The 20053-nt window shown below is 46.4% G+C and overlaps 1 long non-coding RNA gene and 1 pseudogene across 1 annotated transcript; both read right to left on the reverse strand.

Annotated features, from left to right (window-relative positions):
- Nucleotides 1-214: 214 nt before the first annotated feature.
- LOC123055571 (uncharacterized) lies at nt 215-8038 on the reverse strand (annotated as a pseudogene).
- On the reverse strand, nt 4651-6354 carry LOC123048457 (uncharacterized). The gene is made up of 2 exons (XR_006423292.1): nt 5990-6354; nt 4651-5052 (listed from the first exon to the last, which is right to left on the reverse strand). It is a non-coding gene; the product is annotated as an uncharacterized lncRNA (long non-coding RNA).
- Nucleotides 8039-20053: the final 12015 nt, after the last annotated feature.

Below are 20053 nucleotides of genomic sequence, written 5' to 3' on the forward strand. Positions count from 1 at the left end.
TGAAATTCTTGAGTTCCTAAAGGATTTCAGTTTAAATGTAAAAGATTCAGATTTGTTATTTTGTGAACTAAGCAGACCGAGTTATTTCCTTTCTTCCTCTCTCCACAATAGAGCAACGGCAGAAATAGTATGGAGCAGCAGCAAGAAGTAGTACTGAGCAGACTGAAGTGATCTAGTACTGAATATGCCTAGTGATTCAAGTTAACCTGTTGAAATTCTTCAGTTCCTATCACAGTCGGCATGTACACCCAGCCCATTGAATGTTCAGAAAACTGAAGTGATCTACTACTCTTTGCTCATGCTATCAATCATAACAGGAAGACTGCAACGAAATATTACCGACAAAGCTGCAATCTCATGTTCCCCGGCCCCGAAGTTTATGCGAAGGTGAAATGGTTCATCATGAGATAAAAGTCGTCCCATTCGAAATGGTTCTAATCAACATACTTGTCACTCGATTGCCTCTGCGCTGAGCTGCAGCGTGGGCAGAAAAGTCATGGCCTCGCCGTCAATGGCGAGAGTCTCCTCATCGTCCGTGAAGCACTTGGTGGCGAACTTGACGCTGCCCAACAGATATAGCATTACTATTAGTTCTCAGCAGGCGCAATGCTAGAAAGAAGAGGAGATACAAAAATGGCGCTACGTTGTAGTGGTAGTAGTACACGTGCCTTGCGCCGGTGGCCTTGATGTGGAGCGCCTGCACCTGCGCGACCACCTCGTCTCCGACGTGCACCGGCGCCGTGAACTTGAGAGACTGGCTCACGTACACGGCTCCAGGCTGCATGAAGACGAGAAGCAGCCGTCAGATCAGGGCGGGATCCCATCGACCGGGCGCCATGCCCGCCAGCCGTTCGGCGGAATGGCAGAGAGGGGAAGGAAAGGAGCGTACGACGTGGGAGGCGATGAGGGCGGGGAAGAAGGAGGCGACGAGCATGCCGTGCACCACGCGGCCGCGCTGGAACCCGCCCGTCCCGCGCGCGAAGGCGTTGTCCAGGTGGACGGGGGTGCGGTCGCCGCTCACCCCGGCGTACGCCGCCACGCATCCTCCGTGAACAGCCGCCGGGGCGCGCGCAGCGCCTCGCCCACCTTCAGCAGCGCCACTGGGACGGCCGTCGTCAATGCCCTCTCCACCACGAACGGCCTCCCCTGCACCTGCGGGGCTCTCCTGCTCCTCCTCTTCTTCCTCCTCTCCTCCTCCTAAGACCACCACCCCGGCACCCAAACGAAGTTTAGAGAACAGCGGAACCCGATGGCGCATCGATCATAGGGGAGCACCATGGCACGGCGGAGGAGAAGAATCTGGGATGGGGAAGGCGGCGGCGGGCGAGAGGTAGCGTGGGAGAAAGAGGGAAGAGGAGAGGAGGAGGCGGCGGCAAAGAGGGAAGGCGTCATGGCCTCGTGGAGTCGTGAGCGGCACCCGGGTTAGGTTAGGCCAATCCTAGCGACTTGACCGATCCGGCCGCGTTCGTTTTGTCGTTTCTTATCCGACGTGGATGCAGCGAGAGGGCGCACATTGTGCGACTGTTAATGGGTTTAATGTGGGATGCCTGCCATATCACTGATCTGGGTCGTTTCTTTTCAAGCAATAAGGATGAAGTATGCAGCAGGCAAATTGTGTGTTTTCTATGCTCATTCGAAAATAGTAAAAACAGAGAAATAAATAATGAAAAGTTCTGATTTTTTTTGCCAACAAACATTGGTTAGATTTCTTCCTACTTGCCAAGTTTCAACTTTTTCCGAGTTTATTAGCATTTTTCAAAATTAAAAAAAATGAAAAAACTCCAAGTTCAAGGCCGAGTCTTGGCCCCCTCGCGTTTGTAAATACTTTCCTTTTCTTGCATAAGGCCTAACATAGACTCAAGAACACAAATATGATTTTCCAATCGATTTTTTATAAAGTTTTCAAGTACTTACAGTTCAATTTTGAATTATATTCGTTAAATGTCTAGAAACACACTTAATGGTTTAAATATAGCAAACGGACTCCAAAAGATGCCATGTTTTTACATAGATCATGTAATGGTTTTTCTGGAGTGTACAAAAAAAATTCAACGCCAGCGGATGAAGCGTCGGCCACTTGGCCTTCAAACTAGACATGTTCTCTCTTAAAACCGCGTTTCTTCCTCTGTAATGGTTCAATTTTTGAGTAGCGCTTTGCTGCAATTTATTCTTACTCATGGTTTACTGCTCACTAGGGGGGGGGGGGGGGGGGGTCCATATACTATACCTTGCATAATACGTTAGATATTTCTACACAGGTGTGGTCGTTCCTGGATGGACTACCAGAGGACCTACTCCACAAATCCCCAGCCCCTCTGTTCCTCCTGCCAAGGTATGGGACAACAACTATAATCCCTAACAACCGACCAACGGCCTCCAATCCTTAATCCAAGCAACCTCTGAAAACCGATAACCGAGAGAGAAACAAAGAAAAGCATGTAGTGAGGAATGTTGGAATTAATCTTGACATGTGTGCACGTGTGCATGCGTGTGTATCATGTTAGTGGTCGAGAGATTTGCCGGGTCATTGACTAGCTAGCTTCGTGGATGAAGGAGTGGCCGCATGCGATGCATGCGATATGCTAGCTAGGTGTGTGGTCGTGTGAGTGCATGCAAATAGGAATTAGTTGCTGCATGCATGTTGTTAGTTGGTTAGTGCGTGGAGACGTGATGACTGGGTACATGAGTCTGGTAGTGGATGCCTACGTGGATTAGTTGCCGAGAGAGTTGGTGGCTAGCGCGTGCGTGACTTGGGAACGCTTGGTTGCATTGCTGGGTGGGCTATACTTAGAGGCCGTTCGGAATCTCTCCGTTCCGTAACTCCGCTGCGGAGCATCCAGTGGAATTTTGGCGAGCTGCCAAATGAGTACCCCGTCCGCTCCGCTCCCTAGCAAAGGAGCGGGGTATTGCCGAACACAGCCTTAAGCTAGCCCAGCTAGTCTAGCTCAGCTTTGCCAGCCTTGCCGTACGCTACGCATTTGGATGCATCATTTTTGCTGGCAGTTACGTGCGTGTACATGCGGGTCAAGCGTGGACCTTTTTTTTGTGCATGCGCGCTTGCCGTTGAGAGCGACCCGATTTGGCTCTCCGCGGCGGGCGAGATTTTCCTGGCCTAGCAAGGCTAGCTGGCCCCTAAAAAGCCAGGTTTTTTTAGCGGTACCAAATGCTAGTCCTTACCTAGCGAGGCTATAACCGATTTCACGGAGGAACCAGACGCACTAGTGGCTGGGTGTGGAGTCATTTGCACATACTATTTAAGTTGAGGATCAGATGAATGAAAAAGAAGGCTGTGAGGGCTGGAGAAAATATGTTACCACGGCGGGCACCAAGCACTCGTGTAAAAAACCTCAAAATTAGATAACAACATTTTTGATGACGTTAGGTGTAAGGGCTGGAGAAAATATGTTGCCACGCCGAGCACCAAGGAGAGGAGGCACTCGTGTAAAAACCCTCAAAATTAGATAACGACAATTTTTACGACGTTAGGTTACACCGACGTCACAAGGCATAATTAGTCAAATAATTACTATTAACCACAACACTAATCTTAAAATTTTATTGCAACTAAAAATTTAGTATTTAGTTATATACAACCACTAGTGCAGAACCAGACTTTAGCATCGGTTCGTAAGGCCCTTTAGTGCCGGTTGTGCAACCGCCACTAAAGTGTGGGGACTAAAGCCCCCCCTCCCCCTTTTAGTACCGGTTCAACACGAACCGCCACTAAAGGGCCACCACGTGGCACGAGGCGCGCCGTGGTCTGGGAGACCGACTAATGGATTTTTTTTGAATTTTTTTGAAATAAATCAAAAACAGCCCACCTACTGGCCGGCACGGCCTGCATACGACTAGAAACCCAACCTCTAGTTCGGTCAGGATGCAGGCCCGTACGACCCAATAGGCCCCACAGGGCAGAAGACTTGCAATAGGCCCACAAAGGCCTGCTTAGAGAGGAGCTCGACACGGTAGCCGCGGCGGGGCTTATAAACTAGTGCGAGCTCCTCTCAACTAGCGAGGTGGGACTAAACATTGTGCACTGTGGGTGGCAGCGCACCCCTTTAGTACCGGTTGGTGGCACGAACCCGTACTAGGGGGGGTCTTTAGTACCGGTTGGAGCCACCAACCCGTACTAAAGGCCACCACCTCTTTAGTACCGGTTCGTGGCACGAACCGGTACTAAAGGTTCGTCACGAACCGGTACTAATGAGTGCCGCCCGCCTAGCCGTTGGAACCGGCACGAATGGTCACATTAGTGCCGGTTCAGTTACAAACCGGGACTAATGAGCTTCACATTAGGCCCTTTTTCTACTAGTGAACATTTCTTCTCCAAATCTCCTTAACTTTGCAAATTTACAGTTGAACCGTTGTCTCATTTCTTACACACAGAAGAACCGTTGTCTCATTTCTTACACACAGAAGAAGCGATGTAAAAACCCTCGAACAAATATAACGATCTTTCCAACGACGGTGGGATACATCCATATTGGTACATAAATATTAGAATCACCATGAACAACACTCAAGTAACTGATCTTAATTTGGATCACAACAAAACTTTGATGTTTACTTTTTTATACAACATTTTCTTTTCTAAGCCCCAATGTAAAATTCAATTTTACAAACAACCATTGTGCCATATATACTTACACATGAAGAAAATGCCAACTAATAAACAACCAATCATTGTACACTTGTCCATAATACAGCTTGCAAGAATACAAGTGGAGACTTGCATGCGCATAGAGCCATGCATGCCGGCCACCTCCTCCTCCTCCCAAACCGACCTAGCTATGTACCCAGCTATAGATAGGAGGCCATCCCTTCACTCTGCATTTCACACCACACACACACACGCACATCATTCCCTGGAGCAGCCCACCTTTCTCCCATCAACTTTTCACATCTCCATTGTTCTTCTTTCGTTGCATGCTGAGTTGCCATTAGGTAGTATTCAAGTAACTTATTTTTGCAGCTCTGTTTGCTTGATGCTTAATGTACCTTCACCTGCTTACATTAGGATATGCAACGAATCACCTGGACACTAGTACCCTGCTGTAAAAAAACAGAAAAGGATAGTTAGTGAAAGAAAACACATATATTAGATGAAGGCAAATTGATACGTTGCAGTGCATGTATAGATGTAAAACTTCTATGAGTGTCCCTTTAGAAAAAACTTCTATGAATGTACATCTCTGTCTTGTACTAGATCTGTGTATATATAATAGACATGTCATGCTGAAATACCAACTTGCTAAGATTTGCATGTACAGCTAATAGCTCGAGCTTCCTGTGAATGCTACTCATCCTAATGATCCCTGCCTAGTTATATTGAACATTGTTTGGCTAATGTTTGCTCATGCCTCATTTGCACATACCTCATTCTGAAAACAATAATAATAAACATATTTTGTGCAAATCTTGTACAAGTAAATTCCTGTTATTTCCCTTTCCTGGTCCCCTTTCTAAGTATGATTTGAGTGATCAATGTCAATTTTTCACTTGACTGTGGTGGGGTTCAGAGATGAGTGGGCGCGCACACACAGTAGAAGCAACATTTAGATTTAATTTGTGGCAGCACCTAACCATCACAAGCAATTAACTTGTCACTCATAGATTTTTAATCAAGTTTTTAACAGTAGGGGGATTCACTGGTTACCCCGCAAAAAAAAAAGGGATTCACTGGTTAATTCCTAGTTATGAGCATAATTGAAAGAATCATAGTAGTGCGGGGATAGTGTAGTAGATATAAAAATTGAATAAACAATATGGAATAACTCTGCGGACCAAGTTCACACCATAGAGTAATCCATGGTTAATTCTTGATTTGAGTGCAACACAAGAAACATGGCAGTGTGGAGGAATACAGTAGACTAGCATGAACAAAATGGATAAATCTGCACCCCTTGTCCACATCGCTCTAGCGAGCCTCCAAGCACTTTCCTTGAGATTTAGCGCACTGTAGAGAGAAGTTAGTTTGTCTAACACTTACCGGTAGTAGCAGCAGGGTGTGGCCGGTCCACACCGGTAGCAGCGGCCACGCCGGAGCCGCGCCGGTAAAGCCGCACTGCCCGACGGCCGTGGCTGCACACCTAGTGCGTGTAGCTGCGCTGGGGTAGGATGTAGGCAGGGAGACGCCATCGCCGAGGCGACCGGTGGCGAGCCCACCGGACCCGAATCACGCGGCGCAAGGATTTGATGGTGGCGATGATTTTGGCGGCGGCGGGTCAAATAAATAGGGGGAAAGGGTAGAGGGAGTCGAGGGGAATCTGTAGGTTTCCGCCGTGTCGCCGGAGATGCCCAGCGGCGGCCGTGCTTTGTTCTTGGGGAGAGAGTGAGAGAGGTGAGGGGGTTGGTTCTGTTCGTGGACTACTAGTAGAGAAGAGGAGTAGTCTTTTTGGATTAGTACTTCTGTCCACAACGCATGTGCACGTACGATGGATTGCTTGATGTTTTTCTTTCTTCTTGCAAGCACACTAGAATCGTACTGGTAGCCAATTAATCAAAATGGCTTGTAGAACATGTCAGTGTTGCTGGATGTTCAGATTTTTTTTAATTAGAAAAATAAAATAGACATATTGGTGAAATAACCACAAGGAATCGATCTTGGATCCGCAGGAGCCATGTCCGGTGGTTCTGAGTTGGTTGAAGCACTACCCGACAAGTCGCTAACTCCCTTGATCATGTCTTGATCATGTCTTGCGAGGACCTCCTCTCGCGCGCTTGCACCACCATTCAAGCTCCGGTATGTGCCCTGAGTCAATCACACAACATGTGCATTGAGCAAGTTGCGTCCACTTTTTTTGCATGGGAAACTAGTTCAGTCAAATGACCAGTGGTGTAATGCCGCATTGCTACTGGATCATTCACAATTCATATCATACCTATCACGCCTATCGTCGGGGGGGCCCTCCCTCGCTGGCAGCATGGTGGCTGGCGCTGGGTCGCGAGTAAAGTTCGACTCGTTCATGTAAGTAAGAGGACAGAGTGGAGCTGCAGATTGGCCTCCATCTGCTCGATAATCGGAAACCATGCATAGATACAGTTATTTTGTTCTGTAACAAAGTTCAGACAGCAGGTAAACTAGCATGTACCTTCTTCTTCCAACACTTGTTTAAGATCTTCCTCACGCTCAGCTCGAGGTACTTCGATTATACGTCGGATCTCCGTTGAAAGTCCAGCGCCCATCTGTGAATAACGAAATGCATGTTAAATTCACATCGTGGTTTCGATGAGCCCGCAGCGAAATGCTATAAAAAGCCAGACTTGCTAAAATCAAATGAACGTGTATCACAATTAAACTGTACTGATCGGCATATTTTTGTATACAGATTTTCTATACGCAGTCTGAAGCTCTGTCTGCAGATGTGCTCCATTGGCTCCAAAGTCTGAACCTCTGTCTGCCATGCATACAGCAGAGTGCACGGACGCGGTGAGCACGAGCAAGTTCAACCGGCAGACTCCAAGCAATTCCTCTCCGTCTCCTCACTCTTGCCGCCATGGAATGGAATGGACGTCCTTGAGCGCTACCTCCGTTTCCCCTCTTCTTTGGCATGTCTCCACACTTCCGGCCGTGCACCGCGGACGCCAGGGCTGGGGCGCTAGACCTCTGTTTCACCTCCACCGCCTCCTTCGCCACCTTCACCGGAGCTCGCTCTCCCTTCCGTCCTCTCTCCCCCACCTAGCTCTATGCCGTGGCAGCACCCGTCCTCCACCGCGACGGCGTTCTTCCCCTCGTCCGCGACCTTGGCCACGGCAAAGCCGCGCGCGCTGGTAGCTTGTCGACCTTCGTGAAGGCAACATCGCGCACGCCGGTCTTCCTCTGCCACCGGCCTCGGGAGCGCTTAATCTCTTCGACCTCTCGGAGCTGCGCGTGCAACGCTTGTTCTAAAGAAGACCTGATCAAGCGAAGGGAAGGAAATACTAACCTGGCTAGAGTAGAGAGAGGCTCAGGGTACGGGTTGCACCAGTCTGACACGCACGCTTCACAGCTGGCCGGTGATGCTTCCTGGCCCGATGGAGGAATTTTTACTCCCTCCATCCATATATATAGGAACTAATATGTTTGTCGAGATTGTCTTTGACAATTGATAAGATTAATGGACAACACTACGTAGCGGGGGCCGCACATGCACCTTGCCGTGCGGCGGCCCAACTAATCACTCTTCTAATGCAAAAATAGCGGCGGCCCTACTAATCAGGTTACCTCAAAAAACGTTGTCATGCTGCGGCCAAACCCCCCTCTCTTCATCATGCATGCATGCAATGATGTCACCAAGATTCTTTCTAAATGTTTGAAGTTACAAATGTTTTATCTCTTAAACCGTTAATTCAATCGATGATCTATTTTCACTGCTGATTTTGTCTTGATGAGATCTTCGAAACTAGATCTCATGTCAACATGTTTTGGTAACTTTTTTTCCATGCGTACTGGCCACATTTGTTTCACTTGTCATATTAGTAAATATTACTTCCCTGATAAAATATAACTTAATTGCCATATTTTTTGTTTGACAATTGAGTATAGATATGACAACTTGATATAATCAAATTGGCAAGCACGAACAAAATTATTTTTGGCGATTGCGTGTAAAATATGACAACTCGGCATATTGAAAACCGGCGACCACAACAAATCTTTTTGGCAATCGGGTGTAAAATATGACAACTCAGCATAGTTAAACTAGCAAGCACGCAAAAATATATTTTTGGCAAATTCGTATGTTAAATATGACAACTCGACATAGTTAAATTGGCAAACACAACTTATGACATCGTTTTATACCATGTACAATGTAAAAGGCTACCTATGATATGGGTGGTAATGCAAGTGCCCAACAAGGCAGCAATCATTTGCCAAACACGGTCGTCAGGTTTAAGCAAGCGTAGTTGCCAAAAATGTATACACTCGGTTGCCAAGTTTTAGCAGGTGGTGTTATCAAGTTAAAACGGTTATTATAAGCTGTCTAGATACATATACATGGTTGCCGAGTTTAAATAGATGTAATCGTCAGTTTAATAAGATGTGGCCGTTGGCCTTTAATAAAAAAATCATTATAATTGCCGGATTTAGCAGGAAAATTGTCACTGTTAGCTTTAATCTAGTAGGCACAAAATTAGTTACAAGTTAACTATTAGGTCTTTTGGGCGAGCTACTAATGTTCGCACATTGAGTTTCAATGATCAGAAGAATGAGAGATGCGAGCGTTACAAAAACCTTATATATACCGTAGCAACTATGCATGGTGCGCAGATAAATGCTGCACACAAATCGTATACAAAACATTGCATGTTTCTTTACCTACAGCAGATACTGTAGCCTGTATTGTCCAGCAGACCTGCACACTAGAAGGGTTCACGGTCTCTCTCTCTCTCTTCCTAATCTTTTTCATGCATGGATTGAGAGCATGCCTACTCTGTACCAGTGCATGCTCAACTTTCTCTCCCTCTCACCTTTTTCATACTTTGGTTAGGGAGGAGCGGGTCTCCTTTCATACATGGGTGTACAAGTCACTGTTTTATCCAATCGATAACTGTTATTGTAGATGTTTTCCTAAATCGCAATATGATACACCAGCCATGTAACTGTTTTCGTCTCTGCATTACCAAGTGTCGCAGCCACATTTTTGTGTTCAATATCTCAATATCTTCTCTACACCCAAAACAGGAATCTGGTATACAAGTACATCATTTACAAAAGCAACATGTTTGTGTTCAGTATCTCAGGAAGATGGGTCAATCATGATATCTGACGACTTCCATTAAGAAAGATAAATGGCTCAACAAATATATTACAGATAAAAGATGGGTCATACACATTTAATTTTAAAGTGAGCTAATATCTAACCTAAATGACCAAGATCACACGCTCTAACCTCAAAATTTAAACTGCAATAAGTCTGTTGAGCAGACGAACAGGTGGGTTGAGGCGAGGACTAATAATGGTCCTTCTTTTTCAAAATTGCTTCCTACGCACAACTTTTACTAAAAAGCTACATACTGTGAGACAAAACTATAACCATTCAGGAAAAAAAGGTGGGAATAACCGACAGCTAATTGAACTAGTCCGTAGATTTTTTGTAATAAACCTACTAACATGTGAATAGAACTGCTCTTTTTTTTAAAAGAAAAGGTCGTGTTACTTCTGGTTTGGTAGGCTGCTTCCTAGGCCGGTAGGCGATCAGGCCTTGTCTCAATAATTACTAAAGGAAAAAGAAGCCCATTAGGGCAAGGCCAATGCTCCAGGATGGACCGGTGCCACAGCTGCCAGGTCGGCTCGGATAGTTAAACTTGAATAAAAGGTGCTGCTTGCAGAGCTAAAATGGGATCCTGTAGAGGAGGCCGGTTCTCCCACGACAAAAGTGCAAGGCAGCCAATGAGAAAGCGTTGGACAACACCATTGCTAAGCTCAACAGCATCATGCTACCTTATTGTACAAAGAAAAAGCTACCAAACCTGAGAACAATACTAGTGCTTCCGTTGGATGAAGGTGGAATTAAACTGTAGCTTCAGATACTTTTTATCTAGGTGGAGCGTGGGGCACTAGTATAGTGATGCCTGCATAGCTCAAGCCCTCAGAAATTAGCCGACCAACACCAGCCCAGCTGCCCGGGTAAAGCAGGATGCGTTCATGATTTTTCCTGATGTAACGAGTCTATCGTAGCTGGCATGTGCCAACCCCTAAAAAAAAACTGGCGTGTGCCTAGCGAGCCCGGTAAAGTGCCAAGGGTCGCCCGGCGCTGGTTCCGCCACTAATTTGGTTGATCCACTCCTCGTAGATGCAAAGGCCTAGGCACCTGGAAGTTCATCTGATTGTAATATCTTGGAAACATCAAGCAACTCTTTCCACAGAACCAAATCCTGAGTTGGGATTGTCATGGTATGATAACAAGTAGTATAACTGAAAATTGTGATAAACAAGCAGTTCAGAAGGAAAGACAACAACGTTGCAAGTTTAATGATAATATGATTCCTTCTAAAGATCACTAGATCAAGCCCATATTCTTCTTACACAATCTCTACAGTAAAGTACCCCTGCAAAAAAAATCTGTACAGTAAAGTAGGAGACATCTCTCACATATTGAGAAAAGATGGTATCACTATCCAGAAGACTAGGAAGGCAGCCACACAGAGTGTGTATTTAGGCACTGCTAAAACATCTTATCTTCAAATAATGTTAGCTTAAGACTGGTCTATTCAAGCGTAGCCAGAGACCTCCGTCCACTTCATTAGTTAGTAAGAGTAATTTGTTGGAAATATGCCCTAGAGGCAATAATAAAATGGTTATTATTGTATTTCCTTGTTCATGATAATTGTCTATTGTTCATGCTATAATTGTATTAACTGGAAACCGTAATACATGTGTGAATACATAGACCACAACATGTCCCTAGTAAGCCTCTAGTTGACTAGCTCGTTGATCAATAGATGGTTATGGTTTCCTAACCATGGACATTGGATGTCATTGATAACGGGATCACACCATTAGGAGAATGATGTGATGGACAAGACCCAATCCTAAGCATAGCACAAGATCGTGTAGTTCGTTTGCTAAGAGCTTTTCTAATGTCAAGTATCATTTCCTTAGACCATGAGATTGTGCAACTCCCGGATACCGTAGGAATGCTTTGGGTGTACCAAACGTCACAACGTAACTGGGTGGCTATAAAGGTGCATTACAGGTATCTCCGAAAGTGCCTGTTGGGTTGGCACGAATCGAGACTGGGATTTGTCACTCCGTATGACAGAGAGGTATCTCTGGGCCCACTCGGTAATGCATCATCATAATGAGCTCAATGTGACTAATGAGTTAGGCACGAGATCATGCGTTACGGAGCGAGTAAAGAGACTTGCCGGTAACGAGATTGAACAAGGTATAGGGATACCGACGATCAAATCTCGGGCAAGTAACATACCGATGGACAAAGGGAATTTTATACGGGATTGATTGAATCCCCGACATCGTGGTTCATCCGATGAGATCATCGTGGAACGTGTGGGAGCCAATATGGGTATCCAGATCCCGCTATTGGTTATTGGCCGGAGAGGTGTCTCGGTCATGTCTGCATGGTTCCTGAACCCGTAGGGTCTACACACTTAAGGTTCGGTGACGCTAGAGTTGTTATGGGAAATAGTATGTGGTTACCGAAGGTTGTTCGGAGTCCCGGATGAGATCCCGGACGTGACGAGGAACTCCGGAGTGGTCTGGAGGTGATTATCGATATATTGGACGAAGGGTATTGGAGTCCAGAATTGTTCTGTGAGTACCGGGTGACGACCAGCGTGACCGAAAGGTGTTTCGGAGGCCCCGGCAAGCGTTGGGGGGCCTTATGGGCCAAGGGGAGGGGGCACACCAGCCCACTAAGGGGCTGTGCGCCCCTCCCACCCCCTCTCACGTATTGTGGAGAGGTGGGGGTGCCTCCCCTAGGGCAGCCGCCCCTCCCGGCTTGGGGGGCAAGTTTCCTAGGGGTGGGGGCGCCCAAACCCATCTAGGGTTTCCCCTGTGGCCGCCGCCCCTCCCCTAGGGAACCCTAGGGCGCCTCCTCCACCCCTCCCCCCTATATATAGTGAGGGAGAGAGAGGGCAGCCGCACCCCTTCCCTGGCGCAGCCCCTCCCTCCTCCAACTCTTCCTTCTCCTCCGTAGAGCTTGGCGAAGCCCTGCAGGAATACCACAAGCTCCACCACCACGCCTCGTGCTGCCGGAGTCCTCCCTCCACTTCTCCTCTCCCCTTGCTGGATCAAGAAGGAGGAGACGTCCCCGGGCTGTACATGTTTTGAACGCGGAGGCGCCGTCCGTTCGGCGCTAGATTGGATCTTCCGCGATTTGAATCGCCGCGAGTACGACTCCATCAACCGCGTTCTTGTAACGCTTCCGCTTAGCGATCTTCAAGGGTATGAAGATGCACTCCCTCTCTCGTTGCTAGCATCTCCTAGATTGATCTTGGTGACACGTAGGAAAATTTTGAATTATTGCTACGTTCCCTAACAATGGCATCATGAGCTAGGTCTATGCGTAGATTCTATGCACGAGTAGAACACAAAGTAGTTGTGGGCGATGATTTGTTCAATTTGCTTGCCGTTACTAGTCTTATCTTGATTCGGCAACATTGTGGGATGAAGCGGCCCGAACCGACCTTACACGTACACTTACGTGAGACAGGTTCCACCGACTGACATGCACTTGATGCATAAGGTGGCTAGCGGGTGTCTGTCTCTCCCACTTCAGTCGGATCGGATTCGATGAAGAGGGTCCTTATGAAGGGTAAATAGTAATTGGCATAGAAAGGGTAAATAGTAAGAAACGGTCTTGCTAGAAACCCATAGCAGCCACGTAAAACATGCAACAACAATTAGAGGACGTCTAACTTGTTTTTGCAGGGTATGCTACGTGATGTGATGAATTATATATATATATATATATATATATATATATATATATATATATATATATATATATATATATATATATATAAATGTGATGTATGAGATTGATCATGTTCTTGTAATAGGAATCACGACTTGCATGTCGATGAGTATGACAACCGGCAGGAGCCATAGGAGTTGTCTTAATTTATTGTATGACCTGCGTGTCAATGAAAAACGCCATGTAATTACTTTACTTTATTGCTAACTGGTAGCCATAGTAGTAGAAGTTATAGTTGGCGAGACAACTTCATGAAGACACGATGATGGAGATCATGATGATGGAGATCATGGTGTCATGCAGGTGACAAAGGTGATCATGCCGCGCCTCGAAGATGGAGATCAAAGGTGCAAGATGATATTAGCCATATCATGTCACTTTATGATTTGCATGTGATGTTTATCATGTTTACATCTTATTTGCTTAGAACGACGGTAGCATAAATAAGATGATCCCTCACTAAAATTTCAAGAGATGTGTTCCCCCTAACTGTGCACCATTGCGAAGGTTCGTTGTTTCGAAGCACCACGTGATGATCGGGTGTGATAGATCATAACGTTCGCATACAACGGGTGTAAGCCAGATTTACACATGCGAAACACTTAGGTTGACTTGAAAAGCCTAGCATGTACAGACATGGCCTCGGAACACAAGAGACCGAAAGGTCGAACATGAGTCGTATAGTAGATACGATCAACATGAAGATGTTCACCAATGATGACTAGTCCGTCTCACGTGATGATCGGACACGGCCTAGTTGACTCGGATCATGTATCACTTACACTACACCACGATAGAGCTTACGTGACACACCTATGTGTCGGCATAGGGTACCTTTGCCGACAGATAAGTTGTAGCTAACACCAATGCTGACAGAAGATGAAAGAGTCGGAGGAATTGCTGTGGGCAAAGGTATTGCCGACAGTTGTTTACTTCCCGACACTTTTTCAGTCGGCATATACCCTACCTACGCCGACAGATGGTATGTCCACATACACCCTACCTACGCCGACACTTTATCAGACAACATACACCCTACCTATGCCGACAGATAGCGTGTGCACATACACCCTACCTTTGCCGACACTTTATTAGTCATGTACACCCTATCTACCCCAACAGATGATCTATCAACGTACACCCTACCTACACCGACAGTTATTTCCTTTGCCAACAGATAAATTGTTGCTAAGCTGATATGCAATCAAAACAATACATATTCAATTATTATCCTCACCCAGAAGCAGGTTCAAGATGAACACATACTGCACCGCAATGAAAATATGTTCAGAATCATGCATATACATTGAACACCAGTAGAAAAACACATCAATCTTGACAAAGCATAGTTTTGGCCATCTTTACAATCACCCAAAACACATAAGTTACAAAAGGATGGGACTATTTGCTAGTATGAGAGACTTCAACTAAGATGGTCCAGAACACACAAGTCTGTATCTACATTCACAAAGTGCAAGCTCTGAAACACCAAATGGTCTACAACACACGTAATATCCATGATTACAGGTTGGTTGGTCCATAAACGCTACAAAGTCATCACATCCATGTGCACCAGTTGGGTAAGTACCTGAAAACAGTTTGCACACATTTGTCAGGAAAGTGGAATCGGCGCAAGTTGTTCAAAAGCTCATATGTGGATTAACACAGATTTGATCAATAAATTCTCATGATAACATAGTTAACAATATAGTTTGTACAAATGTTATAATTAGCTCACATGCTATTATATAGAACTGTATTCCAGTGCTTGCAATCTTATCAACAATGAATGCGTTGACCATTTGAAACAAAGATCCTACAACCCAGTAGCTTATTTTATAGACTGTTACATAAGAGTTCACTAAAGAAAAGACAGCGTATTTCGCAACCTCCCTCGATTTTTCATGATTAAGAGCTACATAACCATGGATAAAAAAAGGAAACTACAACACATGTACACAGGCAATTTAGTGAAACAATAGGCCAGCAACCTTGTAAAGCGACATTTTAGAAACTGTTCTTATGCAATAACATGTGAGCTAATTACTACTGAAACAAAAAATGTACCTAATAGATGAGGTAACCAGCGAGGAAGCCCTCCATTCGCCACCGGTTGCCCACTGCAAGTCGTGGCCCTGGTTCCTTGTGAGGTCGCCTTCCATCCACCATTCGCTTTACGTGAAGTGGGCAACCATCCGTTCTCCGCCCATTGCCTGAGTTGCATGCTGGTGGTTGTGGTTCTCGGCTATTATCGGCAAGACTAGATGGGTTAGTAACTTGTTTCTTAGTGACTGGCATTGTAATGATGACAACTGTATTTAAATGCAATAGTTGCATCTATTTTTTACTCTAACTATGTGCAGTTGACATAGGCATATCAAGGTGGAACACTGAAATTAAGCATAAAAAGTACATGACTAAGCAATATCACTAGTAGGAAAAGGGGCTTTTACCCTGGTTGGTAAGGGCCTTTTGTCCCGGTTTTCGAACCGGGACTAAAGGGTCGTTACTAAAGCCCTAACCCTTTAGTCCCGGTTCTTACACGAACTGGGACAGAAGGTCCTCCACGTGGCCGCTGCTGCCAGCCCAGGCAGGGGGGCCTTTGGTCCCGGTTGGTGCCACCAACCGGGAACAATAGGCAGGGCCTTTTGTCCTGGTTGGTGTCACCAACCGGGACCAATAGGCATCCACGCGTCAGCAGCTGGCAGGAGCTGAGGTTTTTGTTTTTTTGAAAGGGGGTGGTTTAGGGGTTTTCGGGGGTTAATTTAGGTGTTTCATATATTGTGTTAGCTAGCTAATTAATAGAGAGAAGTGTCCTCTCTTATCTCCGTGCTTGGTCGACGCTACGTACTATATACGTATGGAGAGGAGTAGACACGCTAGCTAGTAATCAAATGAAGGAAACAGAAGATCGTCATGAACATATGCATACAGAGAGAAGTGATATCGACCACCTCTCCTTCTCCGAGATATTGGTCGAACAACAAGTTCTCGTATATCTATCCGACACTACCGGCTACATATATACAATAATTATCTCTTACAATACAATCTCCTAATTAAATTGTAGGAACACAGGGTCCACATAGTATTCTCCGTTTTCAGCGATCACGTGGTCAAGGAAGAATGCCGCCAATTCCTCTTGAATTCCTCGCATACGATCTGGTGCTAGGAGTTCATCCCGCTTCCGAAACATCTAATTTGAAGAAGGGGGTCAATACATATATATATGAATAAATGAAACTCAACACAAATGATGGTAATAAAATAAAATTGTGAATATTATTGCTTACGCACTTCATATTGTTCTTCAGTGTAGCCCCGCTCACAGGTCGTGTAGCGGATGGACTCGCAAACGTAGTATCCACAGTAATTATTCCCGGGTTCCTGCCACAACCACTTTACAAGAAATAGAGGTCAATCAAACTGATAAGCAAGCATGCTAAATGGTATTGATGAAACTAGCGCTTGAATCACTAGGAGATGCGCGGAACATGCTACTATAGTACTTACTTTCGGGTGATTAAATTGCAGCTTCTTCGGCAGTCCCGGAGCTTTTGTGGTGAATTTTCTCCAAACCCTGCCAGACAAAGAAAACAATTACTTGATATCAGGAAATGAACAAAGTTGCTGATATGGTGGATAATGATCGATTTAACTTACTTCTCGAGCATTTGAGTCATGTTCGCATAGTCCTGGGGATCTTTTCGTCTCGAGTCTAAGACGGTTACTACTCCCTGCTCAAGCTTAATCTCTAGGAGAATATAGTGGAAGCTGCGCATGCATGCATAAGTCATCAATTACATTACCATAACCTGGACTAATAAGGGAAACCGAATATGCACAAGACAGTAACACTCACTTGAAGTTGTAAGGAAAGAGAATTATATCTTTGTTTTGATTTAATACCAACGATTGTAGCAAGTTGGCCTCGGCTTCTTTGGGATGTTTTTCAACCGTATATGCATCTATGAGATTTGTGTTAATGAACCCAATATCACCGATTTGTCTTTTCTTCAATTCGGCGATCTTCAATCTGCATAATATAGTGAGGATAATTATAAATACATGCAATGAAAGAGCTGACCTATATAGAGACTTAATGACAGAAGTAGTACTACTTACAGACAGTAGCAAGTGATCGTTGTTTTATCGAGGGCCTTTTGATTGTAAAACTGGAAGAAATCCTCAAATGGAACATTCAGCAGATCAATTCCAACGAGGTCATGCTCCGGTTTAACTCTCAGCGTCAAAGTATTCATCCCATCAGACTCTCTGCAGGTTTTCATGTACCAATCATGTAGTCTTCGCATCATCGTTGTTAGAGATCTTTCATCTTTGACGAGAGGCTTCCCGTAATGGTATTTGTGTTCGTCCACCTCCATGATTTCATAATGTACATCGTCGGGCAGGTAATCTCCAAGATTGCTATAACCGGGCACCATACTCGGATCATTAGCGACGATGTCTTTTGACACCTTGAGCGGGGGGCACGATTGGTTCGCTTGTTCGCCGAGCTGGGCAATTTTTTTCCCAGCTCGTCGTTCTTTTAACCTTTGATCACTGACAGTACTTCCCGACCGCTCCGCTTCGGCATATGTCTTTGCAAGAATGCGCTCATAGTTGCCTCTCGGCGGAGACTTTGGTGGTTTTGTCAGGGCAGCCAGAGTGCGCTTTGCTTTCACCGGATCTACCTTCTCCTCCGGAGGTGGATGTTTCTTTGCTTTCACCCCTTCAAAGAAGTTTGTCACTTCGGCTCGCACGATCTTCCTGGTTTCCTCCTCGGTCCTCTCGTATGGTAACTTCTCTGGAGTCTTCAGAGAAGGACCGAATCTGTATTGCCTCCCGCCTCTGGCAGCTGTACTGCTAGACGCCGGCAGAGCAGACGGAGCGGCTGCGGCTGTCTTCTTTCCTTGCTTACGAGGCGGAGGAGAAGGACTACGACGCGCCGGAGCAGCCGCAGCGGCGGCGGGTCTCTTCCGCCCTTGCTGACGAGGCGGAGAAGGAGGAGGCTGGCTGCTCTGGCGCGCCGGCGCTGGCGGAGAAGGAGGCGGAGTGCCGCCACGCGCCGGAGAAGGAGGCTGAGTGCCCTGATCACTCGCCGGAGGAGGAGGCGGAGGAGGAGGCGGAGTGCCCTTACTCGCCGGAGCCGTCCAGTTCGGAAGCTTGATGAGCTCCTTCCGCCATAGGCATGGAGTCTTCAGAGCAGAACCCAGCCGAGTCTCCCCTTCACCGGTAGGGTGGTCAAGCTGGAGCTCCTCAAATCCCTCCGTTATTTCATCCACCATCACCCTAGCATATCCTTCTGGAATCGGCCGGCAGTGGTAGGTTGCGCCGGGTTCAGGAGGTAAAACAGAGCCAACAGCCGCCTTGACTTTGAAGTTCTGCCATTCCGCCATAAGGTGGCAATGTTGAGACTCCGTGATAGCATCCACGGGGTAGCTAGCAGGAGCCGCATGCTCCAGCTGAAGCAGCTCGGTGGAAGCCACGCTGCTTCTCCGCTGAGATGGCGGTGTAGCTTCGGGGGCAGTTTCGGCATGTCGATTGCCGTCTCGTTCCTCTAGCGCTTGAACCCTTTCGTGCAGCTTCTGAATTTGGATCTGCTCCACTTTTTTCCTCCTCTCCTGGCTTTTGTAACCGCCCGCGTCCGGAAAACCAGCCTTCCACGGAACGGAGCCTGGCGTGCCTCGTGTCCGTCCAGGGTGCTCAGGATTCCCGAGGGCCATTGTGAGCTCGTCGTTCTCTCTGTCTGGAACGAACGTCCCTTCCTGCGCTGCATCGATATATTGCTGAATCTTCTTGACTGGTATTCTCAAAAGCTCGTTCGTCCAAACGCACCTCCCTGATACAGGGTCCAAGGTTCCGCCAGCCCCGAAGAACCAAGTCCGGCAACGGTCTGTCCAGTTCATTGTCTGTGGTTCGATCCCTTTTTCAAGCAGATCATTCTCAGCCTTGGCCCACTTAGGTCGGGCTTTGAGGTAGCCACCTGACCCCGTGCGATGGTGAAGCTTCTTCTTCGCAGCATTCTTCTTGTTTGTCGCTGACATCTTCTTACTCTTTTCCGATGTCTTGTGGGCCACAAATGCGGGCCAGTGATCTCTGATCTTCTCATACCGGCCGATGAATTCTGGTGTCTCTTCTTTGTCGACAAACGTTTTCAGCTCATTCTTCCACCTCCTGAATAGGTCTGCCATCTTCTTAAGAGCATGAGACTTGATTAATTGCTCTATAACTGGCTTCTCCGGATCCTCCTCTGGCGGTAGGGTGAAATTTGCCTTCAGCTCAGTCCAAAGATCATCTTTCTGCATATCATTGACATAAGACACCTCAGGGTCTTCCTTCTTAGGCTTATACCATTGGTGGATGCTGATCGGGATCTTGTCCCTAACTAGAACCCCGCACTGAGCAGCAAATGCATCCTTTGTCCGGATGGGTTCAATCGGTTGGCCGTCGCGCGCGATTGCTGTGATCTCAAACCTTTCATCCGAGCGCAACTTTCTCTTCGGGCCTCGTCTCTTTACCGCAGTTGTGCTCGATCCGGAGGGCTAGAAAAAAGAAGAAAGACGAGTGTTAATTAATATGTGTACATACCAAAACAATGAATGCATCAATTAGCTAGTCAGCACAGGCTT

Source organism: Triticum aestivum, chromosome 2D (genome assembly GCF_018294505.1).
Source record: "Triticum aestivum cultivar Chinese Spring chromosome 2D, IWGSC CS RefSeq v2.1, whole genome shotgun sequence".
NCBI classification, from domain to species: Eukaryota; Viridiplantae; Streptophyta; class Magnoliopsida; order Poales; family Poaceae; genus Triticum; species Triticum aestivum.